This window comes from Camelus ferus, chromosome 4 (genome assembly GCF_009834535.1).
Source record: "Camelus ferus isolate YT-003-E chromosome 4, BCGSAC_Cfer_1.0, whole genome shotgun sequence".
Lineage (NCBI taxonomy): Eukaryota > Metazoa > Chordata > Mammalia > Artiodactyla > Camelidae > Camelus > Camelus ferus.
The window spans coordinates 31879557-31893352 of record NC_045699.1 but is presented as its reverse complement, the minus strand read 5'-3'; the positions used below and the strand labels follow the sequence as shown (position 1 = coordinate 31893352).

General features: G+C 47.0%; 1 protein-coding gene across 6 annotated transcripts in view; it reads left to right on the top strand.

Moving 5' to 3' along the window:
* The first annotated feature begins 1791 nt into the window (after positions 1-1791).
* Positions 1792-13796, top strand: part of SMARCA2 (SWI/SNF related, matrix associated, actin dependent regulator of chromatin, subfamily a, member 2) — a 137382-nt gene continuing 125377 nt past the window's right edge. Inside the window, exon 1 of one of the 6 annotated variants that reach the window (XM_032477764.1) lies at positions 1792-1933. The gene's annotated coding sequence lies outside the window, so the exon portion shown is untranslated. Of the gene's footprint in view, positions 1934-2485; positions 2642-3542; positions 3690-3793; positions 4006-4026; positions 4296-13796 lie in introns of those variants that run through there. The other 5 variants (XM_032477765.1, XM_032477766.1, XM_032477767.1 and 2 more) reach the window with 5 other exon arrangements.

Genomic DNA, 13796 nt, shown 5'->3' with positions numbered 1-13796 from the left:
TTCTTACAATAGCTTCTTCAGGGCATACTATATTCTATTTCTTTTAGACGTGTTATCTTTTGTTGTCTTGAGGCTCACTTTGGGATAGACAGAAAATTATGAAGCTCAGGGCAACAGGCATGTAGCAAAACCTTAGAAAATTATAGGATGCATGATCCTTGACACTCAGAGCTACCTGACAGTGGTACCCTTGCAAATTCCTTTCACCAGCAATGGACCAGGAACATAAACAGTTCTTGCCACTTGACCACATGCAGCACATTGCAGCCGTGTTCCTTCCACAGCTTCTGGTCTTCAACTTATCTGGTGCATAGTTTTAAGCATCCTAGAACTGTATTTCAGACCAGGCTGCTCAAACAGAGTTAATTTTGCAACAGTAAAATGATCTTAAAATAGGATTTTACTCTGGGGGGGGGATCCTCAACCAAAGTCACAGTGCACTTTGAATGACTAATTTAAGCCATTACATTACAAAATAAGGGATAAATCATACTTTTCATAATACTACCATATAGGAACAGTTTTAATTGTTGAGTCAAGCACCTACATTAATCTGAGTCTAAAATAATAGGCCCCTGATTTAAAATCTCCTAACATTCTTTCACACTTCGTAAAACTAAAAATAAAATTGTCTCAGCAAACACTGACCTATTCGTCCAGCCAAAGTGCTGTATTTCAAGGAAAATTGGAACAAGGGGTCTCAAAACCAAGTGCCAGCAGTCTACTGTTTGTAGCATTAACTGGTCTTAAATATGGTATGGGAGAGATGAGACTACGGACAGGATAGAGTAAAAGATTTATTCCCCTTTTTAAATCAAAAGCAGATTCCAGGCTTCAGCTGTCCCCTATCCCGCCTGCCCCGCCCCCACGAGGTGGTTTTCCCCTATTTTTGTATCTATTTTACTCCACGATGACAGGTGAGGGAAGGTTAAAGTGCTGTGTCTGGTCCACAAAGTAAACAGAGGGGTTAGGGCGGGTTTATTTACTTGTAAGGCGTTCTGCCTCTCAGCTGTTTTCCCCTCATTGGCATTTGGAAGCTTACAGTCCTTTATAAAAGAGACAGATTTGGCAGGAATGTTCTTTGTGCCCGCCTTCCTTTTTTTACGGGGGAAAAAGGGAACAGATTTATAATTACAGCCTTGGGGGTGGCGGGGGGGGGGGGGAGAAAAAGTTTCGGGCGGCACATTGAAGCCTGTTTTTTTTCGTGGTCAACACCCGTGCCACAAACAGCTTTGGTGCCACTCGGAGCCCTCCCCTTGTCCCCTCCCTTTCCCTCTGCAGGCTCGCTCTGGCAGGCGGAGGCACAGTTAAATTCCAGCACCTTCTCCACATACCCCCAAACTACTACGCGCTATTACTACGACTGCCTCCCCCACCCGCCCCGCTTTGCCTCCGCTTCCCAGCCTCCCGGGAGGAGACTGGCAGCGCCCCTGGAAGAAGACTGCCAGGGAGGGATAACGGGCGCCCAACTCCATCAAGGGCTTGCGGCTTTCTGCGTCCTGCGCAGTTTCTCTGCTCCAGGCACAAACGCTGCCTGAGAGCCGGCGCCTTGCAGACACACACGAATCCACGCATACAGTAGAGCTGTCTCGATCCACATTCTTGCACACTGCCCCCGCCTCCCCTCGCCTCCCCCCACCCCCCGCCACGAGCTCCCGGAGTCGCTGAGCAGAGCGAGTGACAGGCACGTCCCTCCAACCCGCGCCCGGGCGGTCAGGGAGGAGCGGCGCGCGGGGCCAACTGCGGCGCGTCTTCCGGCGCCCGTGGAGGCGGCGAGGGTGGGACACGGGGCGGAGCCGGAGTTTAGGAAGAGGAGGGGATGGCTGTCATCAATGAAGTCATATTCATAATCTAGTCCTCTCTCCCTCTGTTTCTGTACTCTGGGTGACTCAGAGAGGGAAGAGATTCAGCCAGCACACTCCTCGCGAGCAAGGTAAATATAACTTACAACTCCTTTCTCCTCTTTCCCCTCCCTCGGGCCTCCCGCCTGCAGCCACCGCACAAACCCCACCGCGCCGCCTTCGCCGGGGATTATTCATTATCATCCTAATTATTATTTATTGTGCATGCACCAAGACCAAAACAAACAGGCGGGCCAACCGCCACAACAAAAAAAGCCCGCCTCCTCCCCTCGGGCCTCAGGTGGAATGCTCTAACGACAGCTCCCGGGCGGCGGTGGAAGAAACGGGAAAGTTTCAACCGTACCTTGCTGTTCTAATAATAACAGTAATAATTACTACTTCAAGGAGGCAAGGGGAGGAAAATCCCAACAAACCACAGCTTTGACCCTAGGTAGGCAGTTCGCGATGTGCTGCCAACTCAAGGTTGCAACACACACCTCGGCAAGGTTGCAATCCCCTCATCCCCTTAAAAGCTGGGTTGGGGGGTGGGCGGGGAGAGGCAGAAGGACCGGAGAAGAGGATGGAAACGCGACAGTTTTTCCCAATCAGTCCTCCCCGGAAGAGTTGGAAAGGGAGAGGGAGAGGAGCCGGAGCTGGCGGCGGGGAGCCAACGAACGCGGCTGCCACCCGCTTCCCGGAGACTTGTTTAAAGGGCTCGGGCTGCGGAGACGCGAGAGGATCGCGGCGGGAGAAGCCAGAGCTGGCGCGCCGAGGCGGCGGCAGCCACCTCCGCCGGGCCGGTGCGTGCGGGATGGCGGAGGTGTCACCTCCACTTTACGCGTTCCCTCGGGCGGGGATGGGGACGCCGACCCGTTGGCAGGCCTTTAAGCAAAAGGGCTGCCGGGGGTGCTGCCCTCAGGGCACTGCGGACGTCCCTGCCCCTGGTACCTGGCGGCAGCACGTTCTCGGGTGTTGAAGTTCGGGGTGCCCGGCCCCGGCCGCACTGCTGGGAGGGAGGGAGGAGGCCCCTAAGAAGATGCCCCGCGGGGCTCAGTTACCCTGCCCTCCCCCTTCCCGTGTTTGTTTTCTTTTGCTTTGCGTCTTTCCCGAGCTTGAGCCGCGGAAACCGCAGGCGTGGGTCGCCCGGGATCGTCCGGGTGGTAGGGGCATGCTGGGGCCCGGGAGAGCCACCGTGGCTGCGGGCCGAGGAGGCCATGATCCGGATAATCCTCTCTGCCTGACTGTCACAAACAGGACCCGCGCGCACCCGGGCAGCGGCAGTGTCGTTCGCCGGAGAAGGGGAAGGGCTGCAGGGGGGAGGGAATGGGGGGAGGAGGGCGGGAGGCGGGGAGACGGGGTGGGAGCCTCCTCCCAACGATGACACGCACCCCTTCCTTTTCGCTCCCTGCTTACGAGTTTGCTTTATTCCCATCCCAACCTGGTTTACCCCTTCCTCTGCTCTCCCCCTCCATCTGGCCGTCTTCCCTCCTCCCGTTTGCGTTGCAAAACACGGCCATGCCATCTGCAAAGGTGTCGCGATGCACTTCCCCAAATAACCAGTCCGGCGCGCCAGCCCCTAGTCGCCCTCCGTCTGCGGGAGCACACGGAGCGGGGCTCCACGGGTGCCCCGCACCAGGCCTCGCAGCCTGGGCGCAGTTGACCCGCACGGGGCGGGGCGCAGCTGTGCGGGCTCTAGGGGGACACCCTCGCTGGGGTTCAGGCACTCCGGCCGGTTTCCGGTACACGCGGGGAAATCGCCTCCTGCCAGTGTCTGCACGCTTGCCCCCGCCTCCGCCGCCTGGATTGCATTATTATTTTTATCCGGGTTGCAGTTTGCAGCAGATCCTGGTGAGCGCGGGGCTGGCCGGACTGCTCGGGGGGTGGGGTTGGGGGGGGCGGAGAGAAGTTGAACGTGAATCAGGCAGGAAAAAAAAGTTTGGCAGGGAGGCTAAGTAGGGAGGTAGGGTGGGAGGAGGGCAGCGAGCTCCCGCGGCTTGCGTCTCCGCGCCCTCGGGGCCGGCGCGAGTGTGTCTGCGCCTGAGTGTGTGTGTGTGTGTGTGTGTGTGTGTGTGTGTGTGTTTGTGTGTGGTGCGCTCAGGGGCCAGCGCGTCGGGAGCAGCGGCACGGGCAGCCGCTCCTGCCCGAGGAGCCCCGGGAGGACAAGGCGAGGTTTGGTGGCGGGGGGTGGGGTGGGTGGCGTGTGCGTGTGGCTGTGAGTGTGCGCGCGCGAGCGGCAGAGAATCAGGAAGTCACAGCAGCGAAGCGCACACAGACATGTTTGATCGCCGTGACATGACGCGCGCGAAGGAGGAAGCGGCAGCGGCGGCGGGGGCCGGGCCGCGGGCTCCGGCGCCGGCCTAGGGCTCCGGCCGGGAGACACGCTCCGAGCCGCCGGCCGCGCCGGCACTGCAGGCTCGGCGAGCCCCGCGCCTCTTTTTGTTCCGCGTCCCCCAGGTAAGGAGCCTTCGCCGCTGCCCGCCGTGTGCGGAGCTTTCCAGCTCTTTCCTTGCCGGCCCCCTCCGGTCTCCCGGCTTGCCTTTCCTGCTAAAGTCAGGCAGGCGAGGGAAACCGGCTCCCGGCCCTCCGATCGATCGCGTGGAAAACTTTCCAGCGGGAGGCACGGTGAGGGGAAGAAGAAGGCCTTACTGGCTGCTGTCCCTTGTCAGTTCTTTCTCCTCCGGGTCCGGAGAGTGGAGTCGCTGCTCCCTGGGGTTGTTGCACATTCAAACTTAGGGCCTAAACGTGCCTCATGCTCTCGCAGGATTTACTCCAGCAGTAAAATAAATATTCAGAGTCGTCCACTTGGTCTTGCCAGGCGTTTGGATTTTTTAAGAGCAGGAGACAGGCTTGGGAGTCGATGGAAGTAGGGTGTTGTGCAGAACCCATTCCTTTAATGTCTGCAGCGGGTGTTATGTAATTTTAGTAGCACATGAGTGCAAAGCCCATACTGGGCTTCTCCCCTCCTTTGTTTATATAACTTTGGGGAGAGTTTTGCAAGGTTGTCGCCTCGTTTTTACCTCCTCCTTAACCTGATGGAGGTCGGTGGTTTTGAAAAAGCAAGGCAACCTGGGCTAGTATTTTAAGGATGTGTCATCCTTATCTCCTGGCTTATTATATAGGCTGTGTTCCTAACTATGAGTGATGTTGGCGCATAAAGAAGGCATTAAGGATACGCGTTTGCCTACTGCATTGAGTAGTTATTTCTAACTGTCCACGCGTTACCAGTAGCAGAAAATTTCAACTTCCATTTCTAAAGGACTTTTTAATTTACACCGGCTGTGCCCGGCTTGTAGGAAGAGAATGCTTGTAGGAACAGAAAGATTGTTGCTTGCATGCTGAGTGGAAGAAAATTCCTCTCTAAAAATCTAAGTAAGGCTCAGAAACCTCTGAGAGCTCTACTAAGATAAAAGCCATGTCCAATGTTCTGTGTGTGTGTATACTGACATATGCACATGCAAATGTTGTTTCAGTCATATTTTCCACCAGTTATTGGGGGACCACAACCTCAGGTTTGTTTGCCAACACTAGACGTACCTGGCTTCTAGCTTCTTCTAGCACTCTGGTCAAAGTGTTGAGAGGTGTGGCAGGTTTGAATCCCAGTGGATGCATTGTTATGCAAATGAAGACACACTTTCTCCTTTAGGAATCTAATTGCCCTTTTATTCTCCTGGACTTTTTAAAGCTCCCTGACAACTCGATTGTTTGCTACTGGAAAGAGGGGTTTTGGAGATACCTGTAAGGACAAAAGATAGTTACTGACGTGGCCTGAAGCAAAAAACCAAACCTGTAGACAGCTGCCCATCTACCTTGTTGGGGGACTTGAAAGAGAGAAGCCATCTTGGTGAAGAACATTATAAAATAAATTAGGAGTTGGGGGATATCAGAACCCTTGAAGAATTCAAGGGCAGAGGTGAGGGGGCGGTTCCTTCAACACAGCTTCTTTCTCTCCTGAGCAACTTCAGTTACATCCCAGCTTCGGGAATGGCTGCACTGTCGTGTTTCACAGAAAATACTCACCGCGAGAGTGTGTTCAAAGCAGCTTTAGATCTTCTCTTTTGTTCATTTTTTAAAAGTGGTTTCTGAGCATTTCTTGTCAAATTTCTTAAAAAGTGCTTTGACTAACACCTGAGGCTTGGAATTGACCAAAAATAAAAAAAAAAAAAAAGAGGAAGAAGAAGAAAAAGTGCCTCCACTCCTGTTATACTGTTAATGTTTGGATTCTGTTTAAAATATTTCTGAAGATATAACCAGAAAGTAATGCTTGAGCAAATGATTATTTAAAACTTTTTTCTTTGATTGAGTTTAAGGTAAGTTGACTAGCATAACAGCTTATCCCATGTTTTTCTAGAAGATAATTGTGATACCTCTTCTATTATGGTACTATTTTGACATTTCATTTTAAAAGGCTTTTATATGTTAGAACAAGACGGTAAAAGAGAAGAGTTTGATATATTATAAAAGTGATGTCTCCCTCCGGTGTTTTCATTTTTTTTTTTCTCTTGGGAGTCTTCCTTTGTAAACAAGGCCTTTGTCAAACTCTCCTAGGTCAGCAGCTTTTTGATACTCCAGAGAAATAATAAATCACCACATATGACATCTTGACACGGTGCCTTGAGAACAACTGAATTATCACAAGTACAATGCTGAGGAGTGTTTCTCAGCACTGTCACACTGAGACGGGGTTCTTAGAGCCCCATTTAGCCACTGGCAGCTTTGATTCTCACTGTTTCTGGTCAAGATGATTTAAGAGAAGTCATGGACAGTATGTTGCTTAACACGAGTGGCCTTAAACTATGTAAATGAGTCACATTTCTCTTCTGCAGTATTTCTGGTGAACAGATGAGAAAATTTCCCTAATGTAAAATGCCATTTTGGGGCGCTACATCTGATTTTTTTTCTTACCACTGTTTTCTATGAAAAACTATCATATCAATTGCTCCTTTTCCTTAAATGTGTTCTGTAGATTGGGAACAACAGAGGATGCTGAATTTTTTGTCGTTGTTGGAAGAGTTTGTTTATGGAACTTTACTCTAGCTGGTTAATAAAGTCATGGATCATTCTATAAGTACTTGGGGATAGAAAATACAGATGGTGGTAAATTATGTGGCAGAGTATTTTAGGAAGGCATGGGGTGTTTATTTTTTTCTACATAGAAAGTCATGGCTTTACATTTTGCTGGGAATATAGGAGTCTGAAACTTAGTTCTGCCAGAGTCATTATGAAAGATAGCATATTTATTTGCCTAAGATATTTATCACCAAGTTAAATGGGATCTTGCAACCTGGGTTTGAAAAATCTTACAACTTTATTACTGTTTGTTATTAGTTTTTTTTCTTACGTTAATATAGCACTCTTCCCTGAAAGTGTTTAGAGAGATCTGAGATTTTAAGTATTACAAGTTTTAAAGATACAGTCAAAGATACTTTCACAAAACAGAATACAGCTGATGAAATTCAGGAGGTAAATAGCCGAATCTTTTGACTGTTGGATAAAAAGTCATTTAATTTTAATTATGAGAGAATAACTAATTAATTTCCTCATTTGAGATGATGCTTTAAATATGAAACACAGGATTTTTGCCTGAAATACTGACATAAGTTGTGCCCTTCTGGACTTCATAATTATTATATAACTGAAGCCTCGTGAATTGTGGTATTTTATTAGATACAAGACTTTCAGATTAGGGAATATGCCTATATGATTTTAAACTTTTAAAAATACCGCAGTATTCTGTGTAGTTTTAGGTTTATAAGCTTCAGTCTTCATCCAATATATCACCTATTTCTATGCAAGCACTAATATTTTAGAAACTTTTTAGAAACTGACCTATTTAAATATGGACTGACCCTTTTTGTAAATTGATAAGTGGAATTCATAGAAGTTGAGATAAATTTGAAGTTTAAAAACCGTTCAATATAACTCCTTCAGTTTTAAAAAAAACTGAATTCAGAATTTGGAAATTAAAATTACTTAAAAATAGAAAACAAAAAATCCCTGACCAAAAACGATTGGGATATGCTGTTTTACAGGCTAACAGTAGTCCAAGGGAAAGTCTGTATCAGTTTGTGTTAGGATTGTGTTTTCTTATTTAGCTTGACTGTATATTTCTTTACCTATGTGATGTTATAGAGTCCAGTTTTTTCTGTCCTGCTGGGAGTTAAATCATTGAACCTGGATTTTGAATGTCCATGAGGAAGCATGTAATATCTTGGCAAATATTTGCAACTCTTTTGCAGTTTGCTCTTGTGCTGTATTCCAACGTGTACTGAAATGCTATTAAGTGAAGTCTGTAATTCTGGAAAAAATGAATGATCTGCAATTGAGAATTTATGTGTTTTAAAGAATGTGCCTGAACATGTCTGAATAGCAAATGTTAACTGCACAGACCACGTGTTACAGGGAGAGAGCAGGGTGAGCTCTCCTGGTGCGTGGGGTAAATAAGGTCTTGGAGATGGGATAGGATTGTGACTGGAGGAGTCCAGGGATGGGGTGGGGTGCGGGTGCTGATCATCTGAGATCACAAGAAAGTCCTGAGATCACAGGGACGGAGCTTATAAGAAGCAGTGAGAAGACCAGTGTACCCATTTTGACCTGGTTGCCCAGGGCAAGAGGTTCCAATTGGGAAGAATTTTCAAAAGAGAGTTGGAGAAGGTAGAAAGACTTGCTTTCTAGGCCAAAGCATGAATATTTTATCCAATGTGTGTTGGAGGCTTATCTCTCAGAAGTTTAGAGCAAGAGAATTTGTGAACAGAAAGTATGTTAGATTCATCCAGCAGATTATGAATTCAAGTCCAGGGTGGGGATTGAAGCCTTCAGAGGGATCCTTGCTGTAATGTACACTTTTATACAAGAGCTCACAAGGTGTTTTCATGTGTAATATTTTATTTGCTTCATATCAAAATTGAGGTTGTAGCTGCTATTATGCCTGTTTTGTGAAAGAGGAACTTGAAATTCAGGGGTCAAATAAAGTACGTGGTGATTTATTTTTTAATGGCATATTAACATTATAAATTGGCATTATTCATTTTAATTGCAATGAACTTGCAGGGTTCAGTCTCAAATTTTTGTTGCTGCTGTGAATGTCGAGGATATTGGGGCATATTAAAGCTGGTCTGTCACATAACTCGGGCTTGTTCAGCATATAATGGTCGAGTTCTACTGCTAAGACAACGTGTGCCATCTCAACCAGAAAAAGTTTTTAAAGTATGTTTTTCAGACTTTGACATGTTTACTTTTTTTTTTTTTTTTAACGGAGGTACTGGGGATTGAACCCTGGACCTTGGGCACGCTAAGCACACACTCGGCCACTGAGCTACCACCCTCCCCCCCAGACTCTTACGTGTTTAATGTCTAAATAAAATGATCTTAGTGGACAGAGAAGGAAGTGGTTATCGTTGATTCTTATCAGCATCCCGAATGCAGCTGCCTTGCAGAGGGGCCTAACAGAACCTAGGAAGGGTGGGTGTGTATGTAAATACACATGAGATGCTACATTTCAGGGTGTCCTGCTCTGCAACTAATGTTTGTTGGTTTCGTTTGTTTGGTTTGGTTTTGACCAGTCGTCTGGCAGTCTGGGTTCAGCTGAGTTTCAGAAGTGATAATTATCGGCGATTACCTTTGTAACGCCCAGCAAACACGGGTCCTGGGTGAGAGGGATGCTCTGTCGCAGTGCTTTTATGTTGAGGGGCTTTTCGTACTCTGGGTTTTACCTTTTTAAAAAGAATTTTTCCTTTGTGGAAAACATGGGCTGTCCTCACCGAAGAGGTCATCGAGTTGCATCACAGGTGGACTCTTCTACGAAGGCAACTCGTGATATGCACAGGGTGACAGTGTTAAGAGTCAGGTTCCTGTTTAGGCAGTGCCTGGGGTCACGGGGCTGCAGGTCTGTCGTTCTCTCTTGTCCTGCACGGAGCTGCCTCGGAGCCCCTGCCAGGTCAGACTCTGGGCAAGGAGGGTCCTAAGGCGGTTTATTTCAAGTGAGGGCAGCAGCTCGAATCCTAATTTGTTTCCTTGACTAATAAATGATGCAGAGTTCACAGAAGCCCAGCAAACAGAGCAGACTTTTCATCCAACCACTTTTTAAAACATACGCGACTTTGAATGGTAAACGGGCAGGAACAGCGATGAGAAAACTGTTTTCCACGCTTTTCTAGAGTTTCGGGCCAGCCACAAGAATGTTAACGTTAAGCCCCGTGTGGTTTTTATCTGTGGCAAAAATCATTGTGCACTGTTTAAAGTTGCGCGTCTCAGACCAAGAAGCACGAGGCCTTTGGCAGTGTTTTACCAGCTATCCCGACAACCTTGGCTGCTACTTTTTTTTTCTTCTTTTCCAGTTTTATTATGTAGAATTATTACAGTTCGACTGCACATACACATTATATTGCATGTAAATACATATATACAGTACACTGCACTTTTTTTTAGTTTTCATATATGTACTAATTATTGTTTCTGAGAACAATTAGATCTTTAGCTTTTTAAACTTATGTAGTTGCCTTCTTAAAAAGAAACTTCTGGTAGATTTCTTTCTTTTATCTTCATTACTGTTCTCACTGATACTCTGCTCCCCCATGGAGAACAGAACAGCGGTGCCTGTGTTCCAGTTCTAGAAATGTTGCTACTTCTTGTGGGGGAATTATCAATTCATTTATAGAGAGCAGCTGCATAGAAAACAAGAAACCCTTCAGGTCAGGGGAGACGATCTGAGTCAGCAAACAGACATAAAAAGAACTCTTATCTTAATTATCTCCTGAGCCTTACCATTCTCCATAACAGACAGAAAACTTTAGAAAGACGGAATTATTCTTAAGGATGCGAACTGGACTTAACTTTTATTTCTAATATTCCACCTTTGACTCATACCCCAAGTCTTTCTGTAAATCCAGCAGAGATAAAGATCTGCTGGTGATACAGTGAGGAAATGCCTTTCCCTGTCCTTTCTGATTACATTTGGTGAAGAGGTCTTTCAGAGGTGTTGTCTAGTCAAGGTGCTTGGGCTTCCCCCAAACTCTTTCTGGGACTAGAAAGCAAAAGTTTCTAGGAAATATTTATTTATTATATATTTTTACTTCAAGGCCTAGCCAAAATGTCCCCTTCTCCATGAAGCCTCCCTGACTCCCTTCTCTTGCCTCCACCCTCCTAGAAACTGTCCGTCATCTCTCCTGCCCCGTGATTGCAGTGGACACTTTGGTGATACCCCTTCTGGTCTTGCATGTATTTTTTTCTCTCACTGCTATTTAGGGTTAAGTCCTGTTTCCCCATCAGACTCGCAGAGCCCTGGGGTAAGCCCTCTGGTTATTTTTGTACATCCTACATGCCTTGTGCCCAGTGGGTAGCCAGGACAGTCGGGAAGAGATGAGTTAAACGGGGCCTCCGGACCTCTGATGAAACATCATCAGCCTCTTTAATTCATAGCACTGTCTCCACCTCATATTCTCTCGAGTGCTTTTCTCTGCTTCTCTGTCCCTTCGTAAATTAACATCTGATCACAGCCAAATCCTAATCCTTCCAAAACCTCCCATCGTTTCCTTCTTTGTTCCTACAGCCTCCACTTTCCACTCCTGTGCACCCTTGCTCAGCCTGAGTGACAGCGCTCCACGCTGGCAGGTGGCCTGGCTTGCCTGATGGTGCAGTGACTCAGTATTCGGCCAACAGGCAGTCAAGAGAGAAGTTCTACTTACAGATGTGACTTTGGGCAAGCTATGTGGCCCTTTCCCGCCCTCATCTTTTAAATGAGGACGTGACAAAATGTGTCCTCAAGTCTGGTCACTAAAATTATCCTGAAGCACACATGGGTGTACTTAAGTATGACTCCAAGTGTAGGGGGTCTTTGTCATTTCAGTTGATTGGAGTAAGACAGTAAGGTGTACGTTTTGTCCTGGTTGTCATGGTTGGACTGGATGACCCTTAAAATTCCATGAAGTTGAGCTCCTTTTAATATGCAGATGGGGGTGCCGGGGCTTTGAGCCAAGGGGAGGGGAAGGAGATTTGGGCTGGGAGAAGATGTCTATGGTGGTTGGAGTTGTGCGAAGCTCCAACGACTTTTATTTTTAAAAAGCACCCCCCTCCCCCCCAGTTGTAAAGGCAAGGCCAGGATGAAAGAAGACAGGGTGTACTGCTGAAAAATTCTTGGCTAAGAGCACAGTGGCCTGGCCCTCAGGGAGTGCTGGTCTGAGGTAGAGGGAAGCGTTAGGGGGAGGAAGGGGGCCTGGCAATGTCAGTGTAGGGGGTGCTCTGCATGCTTTACCTGCCCCCACACAGACATGTTTTCTTCATTATCTTGGCCATGTAATTATGGAAGCAGGTCATCCTTATTGGTGGCAGCGTAAAACTCTCCCACCCCCGAACACAAAATAAAAATAGATTTTGAGTGTTGTCTTGTGGAGAGACCTAGCACTCCTGCCCTAGCAAGGTTATTCAAGTCATCTCCTCTCCCCGCTCCCTCCTGTGCCTGCCCCTACCCTCACCCTGCCTGCCCGCCATCCGCATCACTTCCTTGGTGCTTTGAAATAGAAAGAAAGTAGTCGAGATAAATAAGGATGCCAGAAGGGAGGGTGAGGGGGAAGCTGAGTTGGCCAATACTGGACTTGGAGCCTTGACCTCCTGCCCTGGAGGTTCACGGATAAGCACCCGCTACAGGCAAAATTGCAGGGATCCGGGAGATGCTGTGATGGATAGGCAGATGCAGGGAGCCTTGAGATGCCCTGATGCCAAGGCCAGAGGAAGCCAAGAAACCCCAGAGGAAAAGTGCTTTGCCTGGGACCCCAGGGTTGGTGGTGGCCCTGAGACCAGCGGGTGGCTCCCAGTCAGAAGCCAGAGAGTGTCACATTCAAGTTGTGTGATAGTCTAGATCCCTGCCATCCGTGAGCTGTGGGACAACTTTCCTCGTTTGTATACTATGCTGCTTCTCTGAGCTGGTTTCTCGTGCGTTCGTCCACGCTATTTGATGGACACATTCACATTCAGCTCACTCTTTTGAAGGTTCTCTTCCGACGAAGAAGTTTCCTATAGAACATGTTTCTATATTAACATTCCTCTATATGCCCATACTTTTCCATTTCCCATCTCATACGTTTTCCGCCTACGAAGCTGTTAGTATTATGGGATAATATATATTAAAATAGAAAACATGAAAAGTAAGACTGTCAGGCTAGCTGAGCATTTGTATCTTCATTGTTCAAACTTGTGTTGTATTGCCATTGAAGCCACTGAAGCCAGTTTCAAGGTAAACCATAACAGGAAGCAAGCAATTTCCTTTTATTCACTAAAAAATAAAGGGGTTTATTAGTGTGCTGATATACATGAAAGAACGTTATAACTTGTAGTACCCTGAATTGACGTCAGCTTCCTAAATTTGAAATGCTGACTAAACAAATGTGTGTGTGTGTGTGTGTGTGTGAGGGGGTGGAATGCAAAAAAAAAAAAAAAAAAAAAAAAGTTCCGCCTGCTGTGTTAATCACAAAGAATAAATAATAACATTTGGCTCTCTAGTGAATTGAAGGCTATAATTCACCCTCCAAAGCTTCCCTGTTGTTTTAGAAACCACTTGAACTGGATTCTCTTAGTCCCATCTTGTATCCACAAAGCAGTCTGAGTGATCCTTTGGTTATAATCACTCCAAAGTAGCCTTTCTTCACTTCCTGTTTTCACCCTAATTCATGTATCAATGTTGCCTACATTCTTGCTTCCACTTTTAAGATTTCTTTGTACCTCAAACACCGATTGCTCTCAATTTTTTTTTATTTTTTAATCATCAACTCTATGAATAGTTTGCCCTTGCAGTTTTGTCTATGGTTCATTCAGATCTTTTTGGGCACTTACTACGTGCTGGTTGGAGGTGCTGGGGATACAGGGGCAGGGAGAGCAGAGCAACACCTTGCCCTCATGGCCCTCACATTCTAGAGATTCCTTGAGAGGTGACTATAGCTAAGAATGGAAGTAATGTGTTGTGTTTTG